Source organism: Vanellus vanellus (assembly GCF_965231255.1).
Source record: "Vanellus vanellus genome assembly, chromosome: 6".
In the NCBI taxonomy this organism is placed as follows: domain Eukaryota; kingdom Metazoa; phylum Chordata; class Aves; order Charadriiformes; family Charadriidae; genus Vanellus; species Vanellus vanellus.
Genome location: NC_138911.1, coordinates 34205494 through 34227441, shown reverse-complemented (window position 1 = coordinate 34227441; position 21948 = coordinate 34205494). Strand labels below are relative to the sequence as shown.

The 21948-nt window shown below is 41.9% G+C and overlaps 1 protein-coding gene across 1 annotated transcript in view; it reads left to right on the top strand.

The window, feature by feature from the left end:
* Positions 1 to 21948, top strand: part of RAD51B (RAD51 paralog B) — a gene marked incomplete at its 5' end in the record, with an annotated part of 436742 nt that overhangs the window by 238507 nt on the left and 176287 nt on the right. The window lies entirely within an intron of this gene.

Sequence of the window (21948 nt, the reverse complement as noted above, 5' to 3'; positions counted from 1 at the left end):
ATCATGTGTACCTCCATTGACAGTAATGGAGATTATAGAATGTTGTCATGATCGATATCCAGGAGGCACCTTCCTAACTACTACTTTGTAAACAGTTTTCTTTTTAGCATGTTTATAGCATGATAATTAAATGACGAATGTTGTTTCATTTAGAATTATAGTAAATGTGTATGTCCAGAGCATATTGATGTATGTGTCGAGCACATTCACTTCATATATGAATGAATCAAACCAGCCTTCTTAAACTATCACTAACCTGAGATCCAGCATCTATGAAACGTTCATAGGCGTTGCTTTTAGAAAAAATGCTTGTTTCCTTCAAGGTTGTTACTCCAGAAACTCCACCCAGTGTCACTGCTGCTAAACACTGTGCTTTCCGCGTGTCCTGTGGCTTGGTGGCAGGTTAGTCGTCTTTCTTCACACAGCATCCTCAAAGAGCGATTCTATGTATGCTTTTGTATTTTTCTCCTAGGTCGAAAGTGTGGAGATAACAAATATATCTTTCCACTTCCCTAGACCCTGTTTACAGGGGAAATTAATCTTTCCACATTATTTGGGCCTTCAACTTTTTGTTGACATTTTACTTCATGCATGAGATTGGATGCAAGCTTCTGTGAGCCGGCTGTGTGCTATTGTGGGTTAGCTCTGAATGGCACGCTCAGTTCACCTAGGCCACCTGTCAGCCTTTAGGTTACAGAAACTTTCTCCCAGTGTAGAGCATTTCTGAAAGCTTATGTAAGGGCCAAATTCAAAATTGGTTTTGCAAGGAAGAAAATCAAATTGTTTAGCTACGTATCACTGAGACGGTACTTAGTCCATATTTAGTCCTTTCTTATGTATGTCAAGTTGATACTATCTTTAATCGTACTGTTATTTGCTAGCAAAGTTAATATCATAATTGTTATACTTTTTAATCAGTGTTCTTGTTCATTTGTTTTTCAAAGTCGAGGGCTCAGAACCATGGTACAAGTTCTGCTTGAGAAGCATACATGGAATTCCCCAGGGATTGTACTCCATCATAGTGCTCAAGTTATTTGTTTTACATGCTCCTAACCTGAGTGTGAAGAAATTTGAATTGTTTCAAAGTGTAATGTAATCAAATCTTAGAGTTTATGCCTAAGGCAGGATAGAGAGCTCCAGAAGAGGTGGAAAAGTAGCAGTTACCTGTTTTTGCTATGTGAGATAAATGGTCTTCCCATTGTGTTTCTTTTTTCACATCAGGCAGAATGAACTTGCCCATGGTGTTGCTTTCCAGAAGCAGAAGTCAGTGGGCTTCATTGACACCAAGATAGATAGCGAAGTCACAGTGCTGCTTTTTGGAGAGGATGAGTTAAATGTATATATGAAGTAGGAATGCCATCGTTGGTCAATGACTAAACTTTACTTTCTGGCAATTACGTTATGCTGGAAAACTGTCACATGCGCTTAGCAAGTCACCTCTACTTCTGTTGATGAATCTTCAGAAGTTCCAGTGCAACACTAGTATAAAAAGGAAAGAGGTATGTCATGACCTAGGGAACAATCCTTGCAGGGTGCTCTGGCATAGACATCAGCCAAGTAGCCATTCCCCTGGAGAAAATAAGAGAGTAAAACAGTATATTATTTTCTTTCTGTGTCACATAGTACTATTTTAATGTGTTATATGGTACTATTTATTACCAAGTTAGGACAGTGTGACATAGTACTTTCTGCAAATCTTTTTCACTGTCTTTCATTTATACAAACACGGCTACTTTTCAACCCAAGTTGCAACTTTTTAAATTTTGTGTGACACTTCTCCTTGTAGGACCAGACAAACTTCCAGTTCTGCATTAGGTAGTGTTTGTCTTTTGCAACTTACTCTTTCTTCCCTTTTTCCACAAAAGAACAGCCATCTGTACAATGTGGAGTCTACTTACGGTGAGGTTTTGATGTAAATGTACACGCTGCTGGCTATCTACATTAGCAAGTATTTCTGTCCAAAGCAATGTTCTTTGCATTTGGCCTAGAAGGTGGTGAAACTGTAAAGTCCAGGGGTAAATTCGGCAGCCTCAAAGCCAAGAAAGATGAAGTTGCACAGATGAACTTTAGCATAGGAGGCTATAGTTTACCCTTGGAGTGGGGCTGTTAACCAGTGTCTTCATTCTGGACCTCAGAAGGTGTTTCGGACACACTGGATTATGGATATAGGCCTCCCTGAAAATAAGGACAAAGAATGTAAAATGTTGACTGGAAAGTCAGTGCAAGGAGCGGGGAAGGTGTCAGTAGGCTGCGCTGCTGGGGGGAAGTGCTGCAGGACCATGTGTGTCCGGTGACGACACCCAGCTATACTGAATTGCTGCCAGCAGGGCAGAAGGTGGCAAAGGCAATATTGCAGTCTCTTGGGGAACTGAGCTCAGCAGAAATGGGGAAGGTAATGTATGTGGAGCCTGCTCTTGGAGGCTAAGCATCCGTGAAATCTAAATGCATTCCTCACCTGTGGGTAGCACCAAGGAAAGCACATATTCCCCTTGGTAGAGTGTAGGACATAAACACTGTGGGCAAATATGCCATCAATGCCTCCAGCTCAGAACTGTGTGATCATTTGAGCTTCTGCGGTATAACTAATTTAGCAAAGTCTTTCTCAGTCTGCAAAGAACTGGACTGGCAAAACGCCGTGCTTGTGGTGGTGGGATTTCAACTCCGGTATTCACGTTAGTGGAGCACTGGCAATAACATCCATATTGGGGAAGGTGCTCTGTTAGTGGCAGGACTTTCTGTCTTCTGTCTCTTCCTGTCTGGAGTTAAGTGTGTCTCTCAAAGGTCCCTGCTGCTGCCCCGTAGACGCTGTCACTAGAAGTGGGTGATGAGAATGCCATTGAAACTCCAGAGGACATTATGTAAGTCCTCAAAATAACATTTTAGACTGAGAGCACAATCCTTTTACTAGGGAAAGCCATTCTCCTCTGTGTTATTCTGATGGTGTGAAGACTTAATCCTTTTTGCTCACTGCCTACATTGTCCAGTTTTTATGTGGGGTTGGAAAATTCCAAATAATTGCTATAGTTTGGGGCTTCTGTGACTCTTCTCTCCATGCTCTTTTTTAAAAGGAGAGGCCTCTAGTGAAATGTGGGAGATTCTGAGCATTGCAGACCATATTATTAGGTATAAGCTGAAAGTCTAAATCCTCACCAAAACATCAGATGCAGTTTGTCACATCATTTGTTGCATCTGCCAGTGCCAGGAACTGACCTAAGCATGGAAACTCAATCCCATCACAGCTCCTGAATGTCTTCAGAGGTTACAAAATCCTTGGCAGGATGAGCAGAAGGAAACCTGCATCAGAGCTGTCTGCTTAACATCTGGACCTGTGTATAAAAAGTACTTAGTGTCTCAATGCAGAGCCAATTTTCTGGCACATGAGAGTGCAGAAATTCACACACCTGATCATCGCTCTCAATCTTGCTATTCTTCCCAAATATTATTTTTTTTTAAAGTATACGATTCATAGAGAAAGGGATGAATAAGGCTATACAGTTATTTCCCATGGCAAATCCATGAATACATCAAGAGATTTGCTGAAGGAGAATAAGCATGTGGTTTTCTCCTGTGACTGTATAGACAGTCAGTTGAATCCGCTAATCTTTATCTACCCAGACATCCTAAACAACCTCATGATATTCTCAGTTTTGGAGTAAACTTAGTCATAACAAGCTGTTGAATTTTCTTCTTTTTTTTTTTTTTTTTTTTTTTTTTTTTTAAATCCTATGTCTACAGCTTGCTATTTTATTTGCAAATGTTGGCAATTTGTGCTTGAAAGGTAGGGGACTGACATTATTTAGTTAAACATCTATCAAACTTATCAGCATTTTAAACATATGTTTAAGTTTAGCTGGAGTATAGGTGTTGTTTTTTTCATTCTGTGATAAGACAGCAAAACCACAGAATTCTTTTGGAATTAATACTAGGATAGTTAATCTCATCTAAGGTTTCCAGACATGTGAAGGTAAAAAGGTGATTGGAAACAGCCAGCCTGGATTTACCGAAGGCAAATTGCACCTCACCAGTCTGATTGTCTTGTATGATGGGATGACTGGCCTGGTGGATGTGGGCAGAGCAGCTGGTGTGGTTTAATCTTCCATTTAGCAAGTCTTTTTGACATGGTCTGCTGTAGTGTCCTTGTAGTGAAATTAGAAAGAAGTAGACTGGAAGGATGAACTACAAGGTAGCGGAATATTAGTAGGACCTCTGAGCTCAGAGAGTAGCCGTCAGTCATCCAAATTGCAGCTGGTGGCCTTCCTCGGTGGTCATTACTGGGGCCAAATGCTGTTTAAGGTTTTCCTTAAAGATCTGGGTGAAGGTACAAGACTAAGTCAGCCTAAGTTGGTTGAAGGTACTGTAGACCCCAGACCAAACCATCTTCTATGAATAATAATCTGCTTCTATGCTAAAAAAAAATGGGAGAAATGATCCTTAATATTTGTAGATGCTATTTGTCTTTCCAGAGATGGTGTCAGGAAAGAACTTAATAAAATTAGTATATGAGATGATGTCTGCCTTCAGTTTTGAGAAACCATATAGTAGTGAAAAATTGTGAGTGTTGGCAGCTCATTCTAGAGTTGCAGGAGGTTGGAGAATTGATATCTTGGCTATTTTTACAGCTGCTTATTGTCTTATTTCTACAATACAAGAATACATTTTAAAAGTCCTGTAAGTTTCTAGCACGAGGAATAAGACACAAACATGCAATGCTCTGTCTGGAGTTATCTGCAGCCTTACCTAGTCTCAGCTGAAACATGCAGAAAATACAAGATTTACACAAATTCGCTTTATCTGCAATGAATTCCTGTATCTGTTGTGCTGCAACTAGACAGATTCAAAATACATAGCAACCTCAGATGATTACTTATAGTCAAATGATAACTCATGCAACATTTGTATCATATATTTTAAATTGAAATAGCAAAATAAGTTTGACAAATCTATTACCTGAAATTGCTATAACTACACCAGTATTGCCAGACTTTAATATTAGGAGTGGCCTTCCACATTAGGCTCAGAAAATTAAGTTTTAAGAGATACGTATTTGGGAGATCTTTTTATTTGGCCCTTGACTTTGGGAATGTGATCACGACTGTTTTCCAGCCACTCTGAAACTTGTTGTGACAGAGAAGTGGCTGCTGGGTGCAGGAAAGGGAAGAAGGCTGCATGGGAAGCCATGGGGTTTTCCCAATAATCCACAGCTTGACTCCAGAAACTGAATTTTTAAAACCAGCAAATATTGCAAGGTGTGGTTGAGTAATGACAGTGTGGGATGTTTTGAAATATATTTGTACAGCTTGGATATTTTCTACCTATAGCTTCTTTGGCAAGTTTTGGAGATTGCCAGGACTGCAGAGCCTGCCCAATTCCTTCTCCGTCTCCCCCCGCTGTTCAGATTCCGGTTTAACACTCTTGATGTTGCTATGGGATCATCAGTGACGTAAATTTTTTTTCTCTTATCTCTTATGAAATAGCATCACCGTGGCAGCATCATGCAAAGAAACAGGGTCAAACCTAGCTTTCTGAGGAGAGACTGTCCCTTGCTTAGTAACTGCTGCTCTCTCTGCACCACTGGGCTTTTCAGCAGAGTTTGCCGTGGAAGTGAAAACCTAACTGGTTGAACAAAGAGGAGCTAATGAAACCCCAGCCAGAACGTGATAGCCTCCAAAACTTTGTGAGGGAACCCAGCTGATCTCTCAGGTATCAGAAATGACTTATGGGTGCCAGGCGAATTCCCCTTGCTCTGAAGCCAGCTTGAGCTTACCTGTGAGGCACTGCACTGCTCGCTAGAGAGTATCCTGGGTTTACAGTAATCATGTAATTGCATACAAGTTCTTTCTGCCCACGTGTTTGTTAGACTGCCTGAAGCACTTACAATCTAGAGAGATCCCCAAAATTAAGTTTTTGTATGGACTGCAGAGAGAATAGGGCAGTTGGAGGGGCTAGTGTATGCCTCTGAAGCTTTTCTGTTTGTGTAGAGTCATCCTCTGACATACCGGAATACAGTCCAGGGCTTTCCAGATTCTGGAGAGAACAAAGTGCAAAAGGATATTTTCTCTCCTGTAATGCCAGTGAAAATATATTAACTTTTCCTTGATTATTTTTTTCTTTAGAAGTATTCAGTATAGTTTGGAAGTTTAGAAAGTGTATTCATGAGTACAAGGTCTTGTTAGCAGGCATTTCATTGAAATCCCCTGTATGACTTCCTTTGGACATGCTGAATTTTCTTCTGAAATTATCTTCTTGACTGTTGAAATTCTTTCCACAACAAAAACGAAAAATGAATCTTTGTACATAATTGCAAGTAATTTTTGTTCTAACTTCTCAGTGATCTTTCAGTCTTTGGCAGCCTCCTGCTTTGCATGCTAACATCTGTGCTTCGGGGTTGCTTTCAGAAAGGCAGGATTTGCAGGTCAAGCAAAACTCCCACAATTCTCATCTCTCAGGCTCCCGCCGTGGCACCCGCTGATGCACCTCAGCGTGGCTGTCCCTCTGTCCTCTCTCTTGCCTTTCCACTTCTCGCTGTGGTACCAGTATGTCAGAGTTTATGGTGAGAGGGACTAAGTTTTGCGCTATTAAAAAGAAAGCTAAAATCCTCCTCTTCCATGGGTCAGTTCCACTTACTATATATCTAGTTGTGTTTTCAGTGAAGATGTCCACATCCTCATTCATATCCAGCATCATGTTGCCATTATGCACTGAAGGGATACTGTGCCTTGCAGTCAGTGTTGGTTTAGGGCTGGACAAAGATAGTTGTCTCCCAAAATTAATTGAGACAAGTTTGCTTAAATGCCTGTTTCAGTCCTGGCCCCACGGGAAGTACCAAGGCATTTGCTGTATGTTCCAGCAGTGCTTTGTTTGAACATGGTCACGCAGCGGCATCATTTTCCCTGAGGCAGCCTTGGGTCTGTCACATAGAGATCCCCTATAATATTTCTCTGTAGCTCAAAATAGAAGGTTTCTTTTTCATTTATAAAACAAACAAACCAACAAAAAAACCCCTGAGTGCATTTGTTTATATCGCATAGCTATGGAGATCACGTTTGTACAGCTAATACTTCATATGATGAGGAGTCACCTCTCCTAGCCGAAGTGTGTTGTCATGCTGGCAAAGTATTTGAAGGAATGCCATTATGTTGTTGCAAATGACATTGGTCATGCAGCAGGGGACAGTCTCCTGTCACGGTCCGTAACAAGCCAGCACCCAGTGGAGCCGCAGTGCTGGTAAAGCGAGACATGCCAGCTTCTGCACTGAGATGCAAACCAGATTCCCAACTGCTGGTAGTTGCTGCCATCTCAGAACACTGTCAGCGAGAACAGAAATGCTCACCCTCACCACCTATCCCAATTACAGCCCAGGCAGTCATATTCTGCCTCCTAATAGCAGCTAATAGTTGAGATTCAATTAGTGCTTTTAGTTTCCTGGTCTCTGATCTTGACCAGTGGCTCTGTTTCATCACTGACAATTACTTGTAGTCATATGTTTTTAAAGTCCATCTAATCAGTTCATTCTTGTAGTGCAAAAAGAAAAGTTAAAAGCATTGAGTGTTTCCCTACCTGCTGTAGGCCAACACCGGGCACTTCTAAAAATTCCACCCAGATTGTTTATGAGAGATGTTTAGATTTTTTTTTCTTTTTTAAGCAGATCAAGTGGTTTGTATGGTCAGAAAATGTGTAAATCACCTTCATTTTTTCATTTTTAAAATTTCCCATAGATCAGCGGACACTGTAAAAAAAAAAAGGAAAAGCAACACCCACACTCAGGCACTCAGGTTTATCATCTGGGCTATTACAGCTGTCATAAGTTAATTCTCGAGTTATCTTCTCTGTAAGAATTTTTAATAGCTATGTAGTATAACGAATGAAGGTTGAGCTCTTTTTTGAAATTTATCATCTCGTTGAAATGACAGAGAGCTCGTGTGGCATAAAAGGTCAGTTGCTCTGTTATATATAACTTTTTGTTTTCATCTCCTACTGTTCTTGCGGGGAACTAAAAATGTTTTAGACAACAGATGTGGAACACTTAAAATATTTGGAATGTGTGGGAATATACTGAGGGACCACCTGTCCTGCAGTGCAAAAGACAGAATCGGTTTGTGAGCACTGTTGGTCACGCTGGCAGTGACGGAGAACGGGAGACGGACACTAAAAGTAAAGCAGAGTGAAAACTATGGGGTGACTATACCAGGTTGACTTTACTGAAGGAAACACAGGGAAGAAAGATGAATCAACGAGTTCAATGCTCGTTAATACTTAGCCAATAATCCACATTTGAGATTCCCTTAGTAAGTATAGCCTGGAGCAGTTACTCCGTCTCAGGAAGCTCATGGTTAAGAAGGAAAGAAATTGATTTTATCTGATTTAGCCTAAATAAGATATTTTATTTATTGTTTGATTACTACTACTACTAGTCAGATCCTATCTCTTTAGTTACAAGTTAACAATTGCAGCTAGTAATGACTACATTGGCTATCCTTTTTGGAAAAAAAAAAACATTGACATATTGTAGAACACCAAGGTTTTGATAATAATTTGGATTCCTTTAGAGCCTGAGGATTTCAGGGTGATTTATTGCTGTTGTCTGTTTTTTCTACATGTTTACTGTTTCTTGACTAAAGTTAACAAACGCTGTTTCACAGATGAGGGAACAAAGGCGCAGATAGGATCAGTATGTAGCATTTGCATTTCTTCTTTTTGAGTTCTGGCATGTGAACACCCACAAGTCTTTATTATCTTTTTCCTTCAACGATTTTTTAAAAGGAGGATATTAACATTGGGATGATAGCTACTTCCCCGCCTCGGGGAAGAATTGTGAAGATAGTTAATGTTTAGACCAGTTGCCCCCTCTGTTCCTCCCTCCAGTTGTTGCGTGAAACTGCCATTGCTCTGGTCCAGGTTGCAGTGGAAAGGTGTCGCTCAGTGCTTCTGCCCATAGGCAGGCGTAGGCTGGGAAACAGTATGTCAGGCTCTGCCCTAAAAAATGAGAATGGTGCATAAATAAGAAAGAAATTCAGAAACTCGGATTTATCCCTCACTCTATGGACTTTGGAAACAGCGAAGTCTGGTTATGCTTGACGGCTTTGGTCTCTCTCTAAATGTTGGGTACAGATGTGAAGCTGCCCTTCAAAACTGAAAGCTCTGTCTGATAGTACGTGCCCAGAGCTGGTGAATGAAACAGCTGTTGGTGCACTCTCTTGATTGGGAAGGATAGAAAAAGTCAGGACACACATTAGCAGTGTTTCCCACAGCGAGTACAATTCTCCCTGCCCTCGGATATAATGGCTCGCCGCTGTATACTATGCAAACAAATTACACGTACTGTGGGAGCCACAACTTTAAGTTTCTCAACCTTTTTGCATGCAAAAATCCAGCATTAATTATGCTTTTTTACATTTAGAGTCCCTCTTCGTTAGCTGGAGGGAGGTCTTTGTGATTAAAGGAAGCAGGTCTCATTGAGCCAGCCGAGCTCTGCTCTGTCCTCTTTTTCACCTCCCCTCAGGGCAAAGACCAACAGCTTGAGGGTGACCCCTTCAAGAAGTTTCACTGAAAAGGAAGATGAGAAAGGCTGGACAAGCTCTTTCTAACGCTCTGCGCTGGAGCCAGGAAAAGGCAGCTGTTTCGAGCCTTTCTGGGGTTTTATTTTCTTGCCCCCCCCCCCCCTCCTTTTCTGATGGCTGAGATCTGGGCTCACTGCCATATCTGTTTGTCTGTCTGTCTCATGTTGTTTTTCTCAGAGAGCTTCAGAAGCCAGTTGCCCATAGTCAGTTGCTGGGAACAGAGGTTGTTCCTTGTATCGTCTTAACTCTCCATGCCAGAGTGTTCATGCTTGAATAGGAAACAGCAAGATCTGTCAAAATAGCCCTTTTCTTTAGGGCTTTGAGGCTGCATTCTCCACGGCCATCTGTTCCCTTTCACCCTTTTGGACAATGTTGCTATTTGAAACCAACCACTCTTTGCTCTCTCCCTTTCCCCTTGCCCTTCCTCCCCCCCCCCCCCCCCCAATCTGGGAAAAAGGGAAAAAAGTTGTTTCTGGCCCCGACTGGCCTCCAGAGGACTCAACCATTTTGTAGTCCAAGGATTAAAAGTGATATTTTGCAATTTTTTATTTTTCACTGACTTTAAAAATGTAATACATCTCAGGAGAGAATAGTCACTGCAGTCAGAAGATCATTTTGCATTTATGCATTACTCTCCACAGAGTACTTTGGTGTCCTGTCGCTGCCTGATGCAGACTGTAGTGAAAACTTGGCACATCTTGGAATATTTTGCATTATAGCAGGAACGGAAGGAACCTCCTATAGTTAAGGCTGCATAACTGTTTCCCTTCTAACCCTCTGTCTTCAGTCAGAAAAGCTTATCGGGATGAAATTTTCCAGTCTTGGTTGTTGTCCAATATTGAATCTATTTGCTTAGTTTAAGATAAAGTGAGTCATTCCTTTTTGAGAATGAGATGAAGAAAAAAGCATATACCTCCTCTGCTCCAGGATGGGGGACTGCTCTGTGAAGAGGGGGACTGACTTGCTGAGAACCTCCTGGAAAGTCTGTGTCATTCCAGAAATGAAGCCAGGCCCCTGAAATCCTCTGGCCTTGTGATATCCTCCATGTTATAGACTGCCTCTGTGTGTGTGTGTGTCTGAGTACATCAGCATGTATGTTCTGAACTGTGAGCCACTGCGGTCTCTGCATGTACTGAAATGTTTTGTCATTCGTCTTGTAATGAGAGGGAAGGCGTCTTATATACGTGGGTATATTGGCTGTGCAATTAAAAAAAAAAAATATGTGAAAGTGCCCGATTAACATATGTTGTGAAGGTACTCCAAGCGCTCAGATGCGTCTGCTCGGTCTACGCGCAGGGTTCGCCAGGCCTAAAAGGCGCTTCTTCAGAGAAGTGGATGGGGCACTGTCACAGCCTTCAGCTTGTGTCACGGGCCCCTCGGTGGTGAGGAATAGATGCAGCCAGTGAGACCTACCTTGGCAAATGCAGGACTTGTGGTTAAATACCAGTTGAGAAATGCCACAATCAAGCCTGGTGACATTCGTTGTGAGAAATAATTGAGTCCCTTGTTCTGCCTTTCACAGGCAGAGTTAGTGTCTCACGTAGCATTTTTTTATATGTAGTGTTTCCTAGCTTTTATATTCCTAGTCATACAACCAAAACATTCTTTCAGTTTAGTTTTTGTGATGGATAGTATTAAGAGGCTGGCCAAATCTGAACTCCAGATGTGAACAGCTGTAATTTGCAAACAGTCATCTCTAGCCCCCCAAATGTTTGGCTGACCTCTGTTCCATGTTGCAGTCTGAAAGAGAATTGTTTCATTTATTTACACCTAGAGGGAATTGCTGTAACTGTCAGCTATGGGACCAGCGTTAAGAACACTGAAGGCTAAATTTTCAAAGAAATGACGATGGCCATAATGCAAAGTAAAGCACTTCGCTCAGTTTGCATACAAAAAAAAATATCTCAATTTGAAGTACAATTTAACATTGATTATTAAACACAGTCCTTGTGGTTAACAGCCCCACCCTGGACTCTTAGTTATTGCATGTTTCAACCCTCTCTATCAAGAAATTGTCACTTACTAAATTTCAAAGTGATCTGGAAAGAGAACTACTGAAATACTCCTGTGCTCAGGAGTGAAAAGGACAGATAACTTAATTGACTAGTTCAAACCTGTGGAACTAGGCTGTGCTCAGAAATTGTTATTTGCTAAAATATTTTATGCTAAATATATTCAGAAAGATCCACCGGGGTGTAAGCTGAATGTCGGTGCTAGTGTTAACTGAGCCAACTCACGTGCTGGCAGTGATTTGGCTGTAGCAGCACAAAGCTCTCTGTGGCTTCTTAGCAGAATATATTTACCAAGGCAGACCTTAGTGCTCATTTAAAGCAAGCTTGGACACACCTACTGTCCTTTTCCGTCTGCCATGTAGGCATACCATCAACCTACTCCCCGGGAAATGGACAGCCGTGTCAGAAACACCCTCAGTATGTTAGCACTAATTGGTGCTTTTATTGGCCACTTCGATGGAGAACTCAATATGCGACAGAAACTCAACTCTCGCCCTCCCACCCCTTCGCCCTCCCGTGCCCTGACTCTCAACTGTAATTTAAGGTTCATTTGCAGGCTGGCTCCTACCTTGCCTGGACTACTGCCGCTTTTGCCTGTGCTATGTCAGTTTTGCGGGTACGAGAGCTAAGCTGCCAGGACACTATTTCTTTGCCAGAACCTATTTTATGGAAAAAAATATAGACTATGAGAATACAGTCTGTGTCTCAGACCACAGCATCCTAATGTGACCATACTGCTGTGAGCTGCAGTCTGAAACTCACTGCAGTTTCAGAGCTACATCTCCCTCTCCTCCCCCGAGATGTATTAGTTTTTGTTCTGCCTTTCTGGGATTTAGCCTTTTAGGCTTCCAGACTTCAGACTGTTATGCTGGGCTTTTTTTTTTTTTTTTTTTTTTTTTTTTTTTGTCCTGTCAGGGAGGAGCGTGACAGCTGGCTTATTTGGTTCTAGCCTGGAAAGTTCGGAAGTGGCAAATCCAGATGATGGGTAAACACTAGCAGAGACTGATGAAGTTCGGCAGCTGAGATTAACCATCCTGGGAAAATCAGATAGGATAATGCCATGGCTGTGTAGGTCAGAGGGCCAAGTCTTGCGGCATGCAAGGCTTCAGTTGCTCAGACAGTGGGATTCTAAATCTCAGTTCTTTATTCAAGCCTTAAGGGACCTACACACGTGTAATTCTAGCATTCTGCCCCCTCCCTCCTGCATGCCTTCTGATTAATATCATGATCTGTTTAATTCCCTGAGGGAACTTAACCAAAAAAATACAGCAATAACTTCTAGCATGATTAGTGAGGTGATAATTAAAAGCATTTTCTGGTTCAGAAGGCCCTAGCATTGCCAGATGCCACGATTGGGCAAGCTTTGTTTTTCAATCTATGCATCCTTTATATGTGCAGCAGGCAAAATTCCAGATCTGAGTTGTTTGGGTTTTTTTTTCCCCCTCCTTAGGTCAATGGTTTGGGATTTTATTTTGTCGTCTTGGAGAGACAGAAAGAAGTGACTGCATAGGAGAGGTTAAATGGAAGAAGCTGCTTTAAGTTTTAGTGGTGAGCGATGTAGGAAAGAACTCTGGAGACTAAGAAAGTGGAGTAAATTAACACAATTCTGATTTTTAGAAAAAGAGAGAATTTCTCAAAATACGTCATTAGGAAGGGAAGGAGGGTGAGCTGAGGGGTAAAGAATTTATCCTTGGTTACAGGAAGGAATTGGCTTAACCAGTGTCTTCTACTCGGTCTTCATCATCAGTCATGCCAAAGCACCATTCATTTGGTCGTTCACACCAGCAATGCAGTGGAGTGCCGGAAGCTCATCACTTTGTCATATGTTGTCAGACCACAGAGGCAGAAGGTTTTTACTCGTAAAAAGAAAGTATCTGTTCCCAAGGATCTCGACTCCACAATTCCCTAACTTGGGCCCTATTTCAGGTGCTGTAAACCACCAGCTGTCTTCCCACCTCCACAGATCTCCCGAGACCTGAACATTTTGGTCATGGCTGGTAGATTGTCTGGCAAGAATCAGACCAGCTGGATTTTCTTGTTTCTTAATGTCAATTCCTTTTTTAGGTCAGCAGACAGGAGTCTCAGTACTAGCATGCGTGCGCTTCTCTCTGTCTGTCTCTCTCTTTTTCAACTCAAAACAAAATCAACATGAACTCACCGATGTCAGAGAATGCGATCCTCTGGTGCGAAACACACCGGTAACAGTGGGCATGCTGGTGTGGGATTAAAAACAAACCAGCATCTGTCCAGTTCTCTAGAGGACCCTTCCTACATCTTGACCTGGATAGAGGTCCCAGCTGATTTTTTGGGGGTAGAATAATGGTTAATATTACTTATTTGAAAAAGCTTCCAATGTTTTAATGGAGAATACTGGAAGTCCTTATTTATATACAGTTTTGCTGGCCTGTCACATACTTTGGCTTGTTTTCCCTCATCCCTTAGGGAAGATTCCTTGTAAGTGGGGAATAATCAGCAGCAGCTAAAAGACTCTTAAACTGCAGTTCTCATGAAAAGAAGGTCTTTAGGTCAGGAACTATCTTTTTGTTCTCTGTTTGTATAGTGGTTTGCATATTGCAGATGAGAGGTCTTGGAGTTGTCACAATAGAAATAGTGAATGGCTGGAAAAACGACAGCAGAAAGGACCTTATTCTTGATTTAATATCAGATTAATGCTGTAAAAATCACCCAGAATGCGTACACAGATACACATAAATATAATGATTTTTTTTTTAAAAGTGTGAAAACTCACCTGTTTGAGGCATGTGAGATAAATAAACCGTGTTTTCCAAAATGAGAACTGAGCTCATTCCATTTCTGTCACATTCACTGCTGTCTCCAGCAGAACTTTGCAGCTGGAGTCTGTAAGTGGCAATTTTCAGTCTCTTGATGATGACAACTGAATCGGAGAAGTCTTTTCAGTGCGATCTCTCGTAGGAACTTCAGTGCTGCAGTAGTAGCGTAGCTATTATCTAGGGGTGGTCAAAAAAATTTCCATTGAAACTGTGGTTTTTTTAACTGGGGATTAGTAGAGGTTTGCACTTAATTGCTTCATTTGCTAAGTATAATTTGATGACTATACTATTTGAAAAAAAAAAAGGAAAGCTAAATTACCCATCATTGATTACTAAACAATTTAAAAAAATATTTTTACTTATTTTTAATTAAAATTTGAAATAAGATGGAATAATTAGGGGGTGGGGGTTTGCACAGATTTAGAACTAGGTGGTTTTGGGGCGTAAAATCGCCAGATTCCCTCTCTTAATAAAAGGCAGAGAATAATAATTTTAAAAGTTAGAATTTTTACATGGCTAGTTTTGTGGCCAAGCTGGATTTCTTACAGCAGCAACTGGTTTTCCTGCCATATGTCCTAAATAATAAAAGACTGCGTGAAGGCATTACTGTGCTCTAGGAAGTAAGTAAGTTTTGATGATCCTAAGATGAGCTAGGCTCTGCTGTTGATATGCCTGCATAACACATTAACTGAAACAGATCTGTACAGCTGGAACACGGACCAACGTTTGCTTTAGTGTCTGTTCCTACAAATCAGTAATTTGTGTTTGGTAATTACCTAGGTGTACGTATATATGCATATATATGTTTGCACTTTGTCTCAAATGGGTGATATCAAATGGTGGCCTAAGCAGCTGCCTACTGCTATGGCCATGGCTTTAATGTAAAGGACTCGTTTTTTTTTCATCCTCGCTCATTTTCTGTTAGTTTTGTGAAGGTAGAGTATATGACAGGAAAAGTTTGGGATGTACCTTGGCTGATGGATGCAGAGTGAGACGGTCACCACTGTAGGGTAAGAGAATCAGAGTCACTTTTTGGCTAAAGACAACGCTGTGGAGAAGGGCTGAAAATGGCAGAAGTCAGCATGTGGGAGTTTAAGGGCGCTGTGGTTAGTTACTTCACAGATGAGTTTGTCCTGTGGGTTGTTTTTTACTGTGTGATGGGTTTTTCCACCATTGGATATTTTTATACTTGTACTTTCTGAGTTGGTGAAAATGGAAAAGTAGATTGGGGGGTGAGGGTTTTTTCTTTTTTTATTTTTTTTTTCTTCTCTCTCTCCCTTCTGGTGTCATTGTTAGTGATCTGCACCAAAAATACAGAGTAAATGCAATGCAGGTGAAAAGCAGTGATCTTTATGAGCTCTGCCAGTGAACCGGAAAGCTGCACAGCCTGAGCAAGAGGGAAAGTACATTCATTCTTATTGCATAGTGTGCCGTTTTTGTTGAGCTCGGTAGTTTAATTTTTATAAATATTTTCTCTGTACTTTCGGAGAGTTTTACCTTCTTTTTGATAAATCAGGCTTTTATGAAGGTAATTTGATGTTAAGATTTTAAAGATTTGGAGACTGGTTGCTTCTCTGTTTTGTTATTTCCCTGTTGTATTGTGCATTGATCCTTTTTTGCATTTGATGAGAAAAGATTTTTTAATTACCAGATTGTAAGAGATTGCAAAGGGGCCCAGTGGTCGGGATGAACCTACCAGGCAATGACTCTTTCATCTGGAAAGACAAAAATCTGTATAAGAATGTGCAGTTATACCAACAAGGAACAGGTTCTTTTTTTTTTAATCAAGAGTATAATCACATTCTGCCTGCAAGGACTCCTTGCATTTTAAAATGTTGTTTTAAGAAGTCTGGTTTATTTGGTTCAAGACACTGGTCTTGTTATCCTAATTTTCATAGGATGAGACACTAATGAAATTGAAGTTGCTTTATGATAAATACACTTCAACCATATTTGCAACAATTGGGACTTGGTTACATGAGGATTTAGTCTTTAAAATGGTACCTCCTTATCTGTAGAGGACAAGAAGGTCTTTGAGACCATGTTTATACTTGCAATTCTCTGGTTCAACATAACAGAATAATCCCAGAATCAGTATTGAGCTGAATAGCTTTAATCCTACTGTTTCCTTCAGTGAAAAATTGAAGGTCAAATAAACCCACTTTTCCCCATCCTGCCTATATGTGGAAGGTTTGTTTTAATTGCATTGATAGGGGGAAACGAATAAAATTAATCTAGCCCTTTTGTATAAGTAGGTCCAAGTGTTGTTGCCCGCATCCACCAACAACTCCTTCCAGGGCAGTGGAACCCAGTGAGAGCCTCTTCTTCTGCTTGGAAGCAGCACGGCGGGCCTCCGCTGAAGAATCACCCTTTCTTCTTTGGTTTGTTTTTCCCCTGGTTGTGGAGAGGCATTTACTTTGCATTTGTCTCAGACCACAAGAAGCTTTATTTTCACTTGTGACAGCTGTTCAGCGAGAGTGAGGCAGCCAGTTCCTCCTTTATGCTTGCGATCCAGAACAGATACGGTCTCTGCCGGTGTCTCTGCCAGTGCCCTGAAGAGCTCAGTTTTACAGGAGACGGTAGAACAGGTACCTTGTGCAGTCCTTGGCCTGTCTGCTGGTGTGCCCTTTGAAGATCAGTTTAACGCTAGTTCTTGCTGTGTGAGGAAGGAAGGAATGTTTGCAGGAATTGAAATCACCACCTCATTTTACTTGAGCTGGATCTGAATACAAAAAGCAGGGGGCTGTTTAGAGGTCTTTTCCCAGCCTTCTAGCGTTCTCCCACCTTCACTTTCCCATGCTAGGGTCCCATCTCTGTGCTTCTGGACACCCACTCCCTTGTCCCCCATACTACATCTGTAAACTGAGATCTGCCACCTTTCTCTCATCTTTCTGTCAGCCCTGTTTTCTTCCTCTCCCTGGTCTCTATGCTCCCTGTATCACTCATTACCTGAGCAGAAACCGTCACACCAACAGTGACTGGAGTGCGAGTGTGCTCTAAGCAGGCTGGAGAGATGGGAACTGCTGCCTGTCAGTTGATTGCACATCGCTGGCTCTGTGGGAGCATCCATGCCACAGCACGGATAAGCACCTTCATGTCACAGCTGGGAGCTGTTGCTCCATATCACTCTGAAGTGGTTTGGGTTGGACAGTTTGGGAACCTCTAAGCAGAGACCATAGTCCCTTATAAGCCTGTTTTCTTCTTGGGCCAAGGTTGGGCTGATATTCCCATCTCTAAGTAGGAAAATATCAGGGTTTGGAAGAACAAGGCAACGTGTGCGGAAAAATATCACTCTCTCTTTGAAGAGTATTATTTATCCACTTCCTTTGTCCAGTTCATTAATGACTAAGTAGTGGTTGAAATAACAGAAAAGATAAGTCCGGGGTTTTTCGAAGGCCACATTTGAGTCTAAATCTGTTTTCTTAACATATCCTCTTTCCTTCCTCTGAGACGTTGACTATCTTTTAGTGTTTAGAGCAAAGAGAAGGAATGAAGCATGTGCTGTCACTGCCCTTGAACTTCTTTGCAAAGCTGGCGCTGCTTCCCCCTCAGTTTGCTTCAGTTCTTGTTGGTTTGCCTCTGTCTGCCTAATGCATCAGCTTGCAGGAGGATCCCTTATAAAATGGAAACCTTTCCTGTAAGGCATTCCTTTCCACCCTGTAAAAAGTCTTCACTGTAAACTTGCTCCAGGCTTACTAACCACTTTGCACCGGAGTCATAAATTTGAATAACTCACAGAAGAGGATTTGCCTGAAAGTGGGTCACGCAAACAGCCCTCTTCAGACGGGGGCTGACACAGTGTGGTACAGTAGGCTTTCTCCTGTGTAATAAAAGAAAATAAATGACAGCAATTAGCTTGCCTGTTCTGCCACAAGCCTTACACCTCTAGCACTTCTGTTCACTTTGGGACAGGTTTTAGGCCTGGAAGGAATGCAGAATTAGGAACTGCTATGGAGTATATCTCTGTAATATCAGCAGGCTCCAGACATTTAACCACTTAAATGCCTGGCTCAGGATTGCAACAGTAAGGTGGTACTCTTTCTGTTAGCTAATAGCAGAGACACATAATTTGAGGGAAGTTTGAATGTGAATTTTGCGGCTGTTTTATGCCAACAGTAGCTACTTCTGGAATACTTGGGCTTTTTGTCTGTAGTCAGAGGTCCCCAAGCAGCCGTGAGTGAATTGCTTCTCAGCGGTGTGGAGTGGTGGCTTCCAGCTGCATACAGGGCTGCAGTTACACCAGCTGTGAGGGGAACACCTCCACATCCACCAGAACTCACACTTAGCTGCTTCACTTGAATTTTGTGATTCCTACCCATTTTTAGCTGGAGGGAAAGAAAGACAATGTTGACTACAGGAGGAACTTGCAGCTTATGCACACAACAAAGAGAGGATTGCTGAACTTTAAAGCTGCTTCACTGTCTTTTATTCTCCATTAGCCTGTTTGTACAGTAATGGCATTTTACTTTAGCACAAGCACAAAACTAAAAGTGTGTAGAACTCAATGAATTTAATTAAGTAACTTGGTTTAAGTCATTTTAAGGGGATGGAATGCAGACCCCCTAGCACCCTGCTTTAACACTTTAATCTGTTCTCTCCTCCAGCTGGCAAATTAAATCCAAAATGTAGATGAAGAGAAATTACTATTGTCAGCAATAGAGATGGGTTAGACTAATTAACAGAATAGCATTCCTAATACTGAAACTTCCAGTTAGGTGCTCCTGCGGTGAGTTATTCAGGTGGAAGTCTGATGCTTATCAAGATATCAATACCTTTGTTTTGAGGAAAGAAAAGCAGCCATCCTTGTTGGATGGCACAACTGTAGCCTATTTTCAGACTAGAACAGATGCTGTTCTGGAGAAGCAAGTATTGTGCATGTCTCAGTGAGTTCCTATGATGTGGGAAGTAATTCAGCCAAGGACAGAGTCCAGACTCTTGTCAAACTATTGGCTTGAATTGAGGTGCTTCACTCATTTCTTTTGTAGACCCTAAACATTTAAAGACCTAATCCAAATGCAGTTGATGTTAACTGAACCTTGTATTGCTTTGGTGGGGGAGGTTTGAGGTCTTCAGCTGAGTCTTGTAGCACACTGCGATCATTCCAGGCCCTTCTCTTCAGCCTGCTGCTCTCCTCTGCCTAATGCAGTCTAATACAGTGTCCTTCTCATTGCTTTCGAGCTACCGGTAGTGATACAAATAATGATTATTACTGCATGACAACACTTTTGGTCTTACCCTTTACTGGATATTCTTCCGAAATAAAATCTTTACTGAATTAATAAGTTATGTTTCTGGTCTGAGTAGCTGGGTGAAAAAAGTAACAAAACCCACAACCCTGCAAATGTAAAAGCAATGAAAGGTTTTAAACCTAAATCTTCCAGAAGCTCCACTGGGCCACAAGATGACTTTGTCATCTCAGTACAGGATTGCTTCCAAAACCTAGTACTTATAATTTAAGTTTCAACATTAACTGTTGCATTACTGATTGTTTTAACAGAAACATAAGGCTGCTCTCAATTTGGTATTGCAGAGTGAGTGTCTGGTCTAACTTTAATTGACTTAGTTGACAAGGATTTCATGGCTGTCCTTGGGAAGCAATTTTGTTTGTTGCCTGATAAATGACAGGAAGTTCCCCGACTTTAAATCTAACTTTCATTCAACTTCAGGCCAACACGCACAGCTTTTTAACAGTATGGACTGTCTGTCTCAAACAGTTCAGTTTTCAACTTGCACATGATCATTTATATCCACATTTTGTTATTATACCCAGATTTTGTTTCTGAATTTCGTTGGGTTTGTCTGGCTTGTTTTGTTCTTGAAGTGTCATTTGAAGTACCAACAAATCACCCATCTATCTGTTCATCTTACACAGAACTTGTGGTAAGCAAAGATGAAGGTCTTGGGCACCTACCTGCCTGCATAAGTATATGTGTATAGGTATGGGTCTCTGGTTTCAATAAGAGAAAGCTCAGGTGCAATGGCAGTTCAGCAAGCTCGATCATGTGGCATTATTGGAAACACTTCTTTATGTTGCAGAATCACAGGAATGGTAGGAGTTGGAAGGGATCTAGAGATCATCTAGTCCAACCCCCCTGCTATAGCAGGTTCACCTCGAGCGGGTTGCACAGGATTGTGTCCAGGCAGGTTTTGAATATCTTCAGAGGAGGAGACTCCACAACCTCTCTGGGTAGCCTGTGCCAGGGCTCTGTCACCCTCAAAGTAAAGAAGCTTTTCCTCATGTTGAGATAGAATTTCCTGTGTTCCAGTTTGTGTCTATTGCCCCATGTCCTGTCACTGAGCACCACCAAAAAGCATCTGGCCCTGACCTCTTGACACCTGTCCCTTAGGTATTTATAAACACTGATGATATCCCCTCTCAGTCTTCTCTTCTCCAGGCTAAACAAACACAGGTCTCTCAGCCTTTCCTCATAAGTGAGCTGCTCCATTTCCTTGATCATCTTTGTAGCCTTCCACTGGATTCTCTCCAGTAGCTCCTTGTCCTTCTTGAACTGGGGAGTTCAGAACTGGACACAGTACTCCAGATCGGGTCTCACTAGGGCAGAGTAGAGGGGGAGGATGACCTGCTCTTTTTAATGCACCCCAGGATACCATTGGTCTTGTCAGCCACAAGGGCATATTGCTGGCTCATGGTCAACTTGTTGTCCACCAAGACTCCCAGGTCCCTCTCTGCAGAGCTGCTTTCCAGCAGGTCAACCCCTAACCTGTACAAGTGCATGGGGTTATTCCTCCCTAAGTGAAGGACCCTACACTTGCCTTTGCTGAACTTCATTAGGTTCCTCTCTGCCCAACACTCTAGCCTGTCCAGGTCTCACTGAATGACACCACAGCCTTCTGATGTGTCAGCCACTCCTCCCAGTTTTGTGTCATCAGGTAACTTTCTGAGGGTACACTCTGTCCCCTCATCCAGGTCATTGATGAATATATTGAATAAGACTGGACCCAGTACTGACCCCTGGGGAATACTGCTAGTTACAGGCCTCCAGCTCTGCACCACTGATCACAATCCTCTGAGCTCTGCCATTCAGCCAGTTCTCAAATCCACCTCACTGTCCACTCATCTAACACACACTTCCTAAGCTTACCTATGAGGGTGTTATGGGAGAGCATGTCAAAAGTGTTGCTGAAGTCAAGGTAGACAACATCCACTGCTCTCTCCTCATCCACCCAGCCAGCCATGCCGTCTTAGAAGGCTATCAGATTGGTCAAGCATGATTTTCCCTTGGTGAATCCATGCTGACCATTCCCAATAACCTTCTTTTCCTCCACATGCTTAGAGATAACATCCAGAATGAGCTGTCCTGTCACCTTTCCAGGGATGGAGGTGAGGCTCACTGTAGTTTCCTGGGTCTTCCTTCTTGCCCTTTTTGAAGACTGGAGTGACCTGGGCTTTCCTCTAGTCCTCAGGCACCTCTCCGGTTCTCCATGACCTTTCAAAGATGTCATTGCTGATTGCAGCAAAGTGCATTTTACTTCACAGTTATATTAAGTTCATATGATTTCAGAGATATCAGAATGGTATTTACAGCTAAGGGGCTTCCTTCTTTGCAAATCTTAGAAAATTTGTGG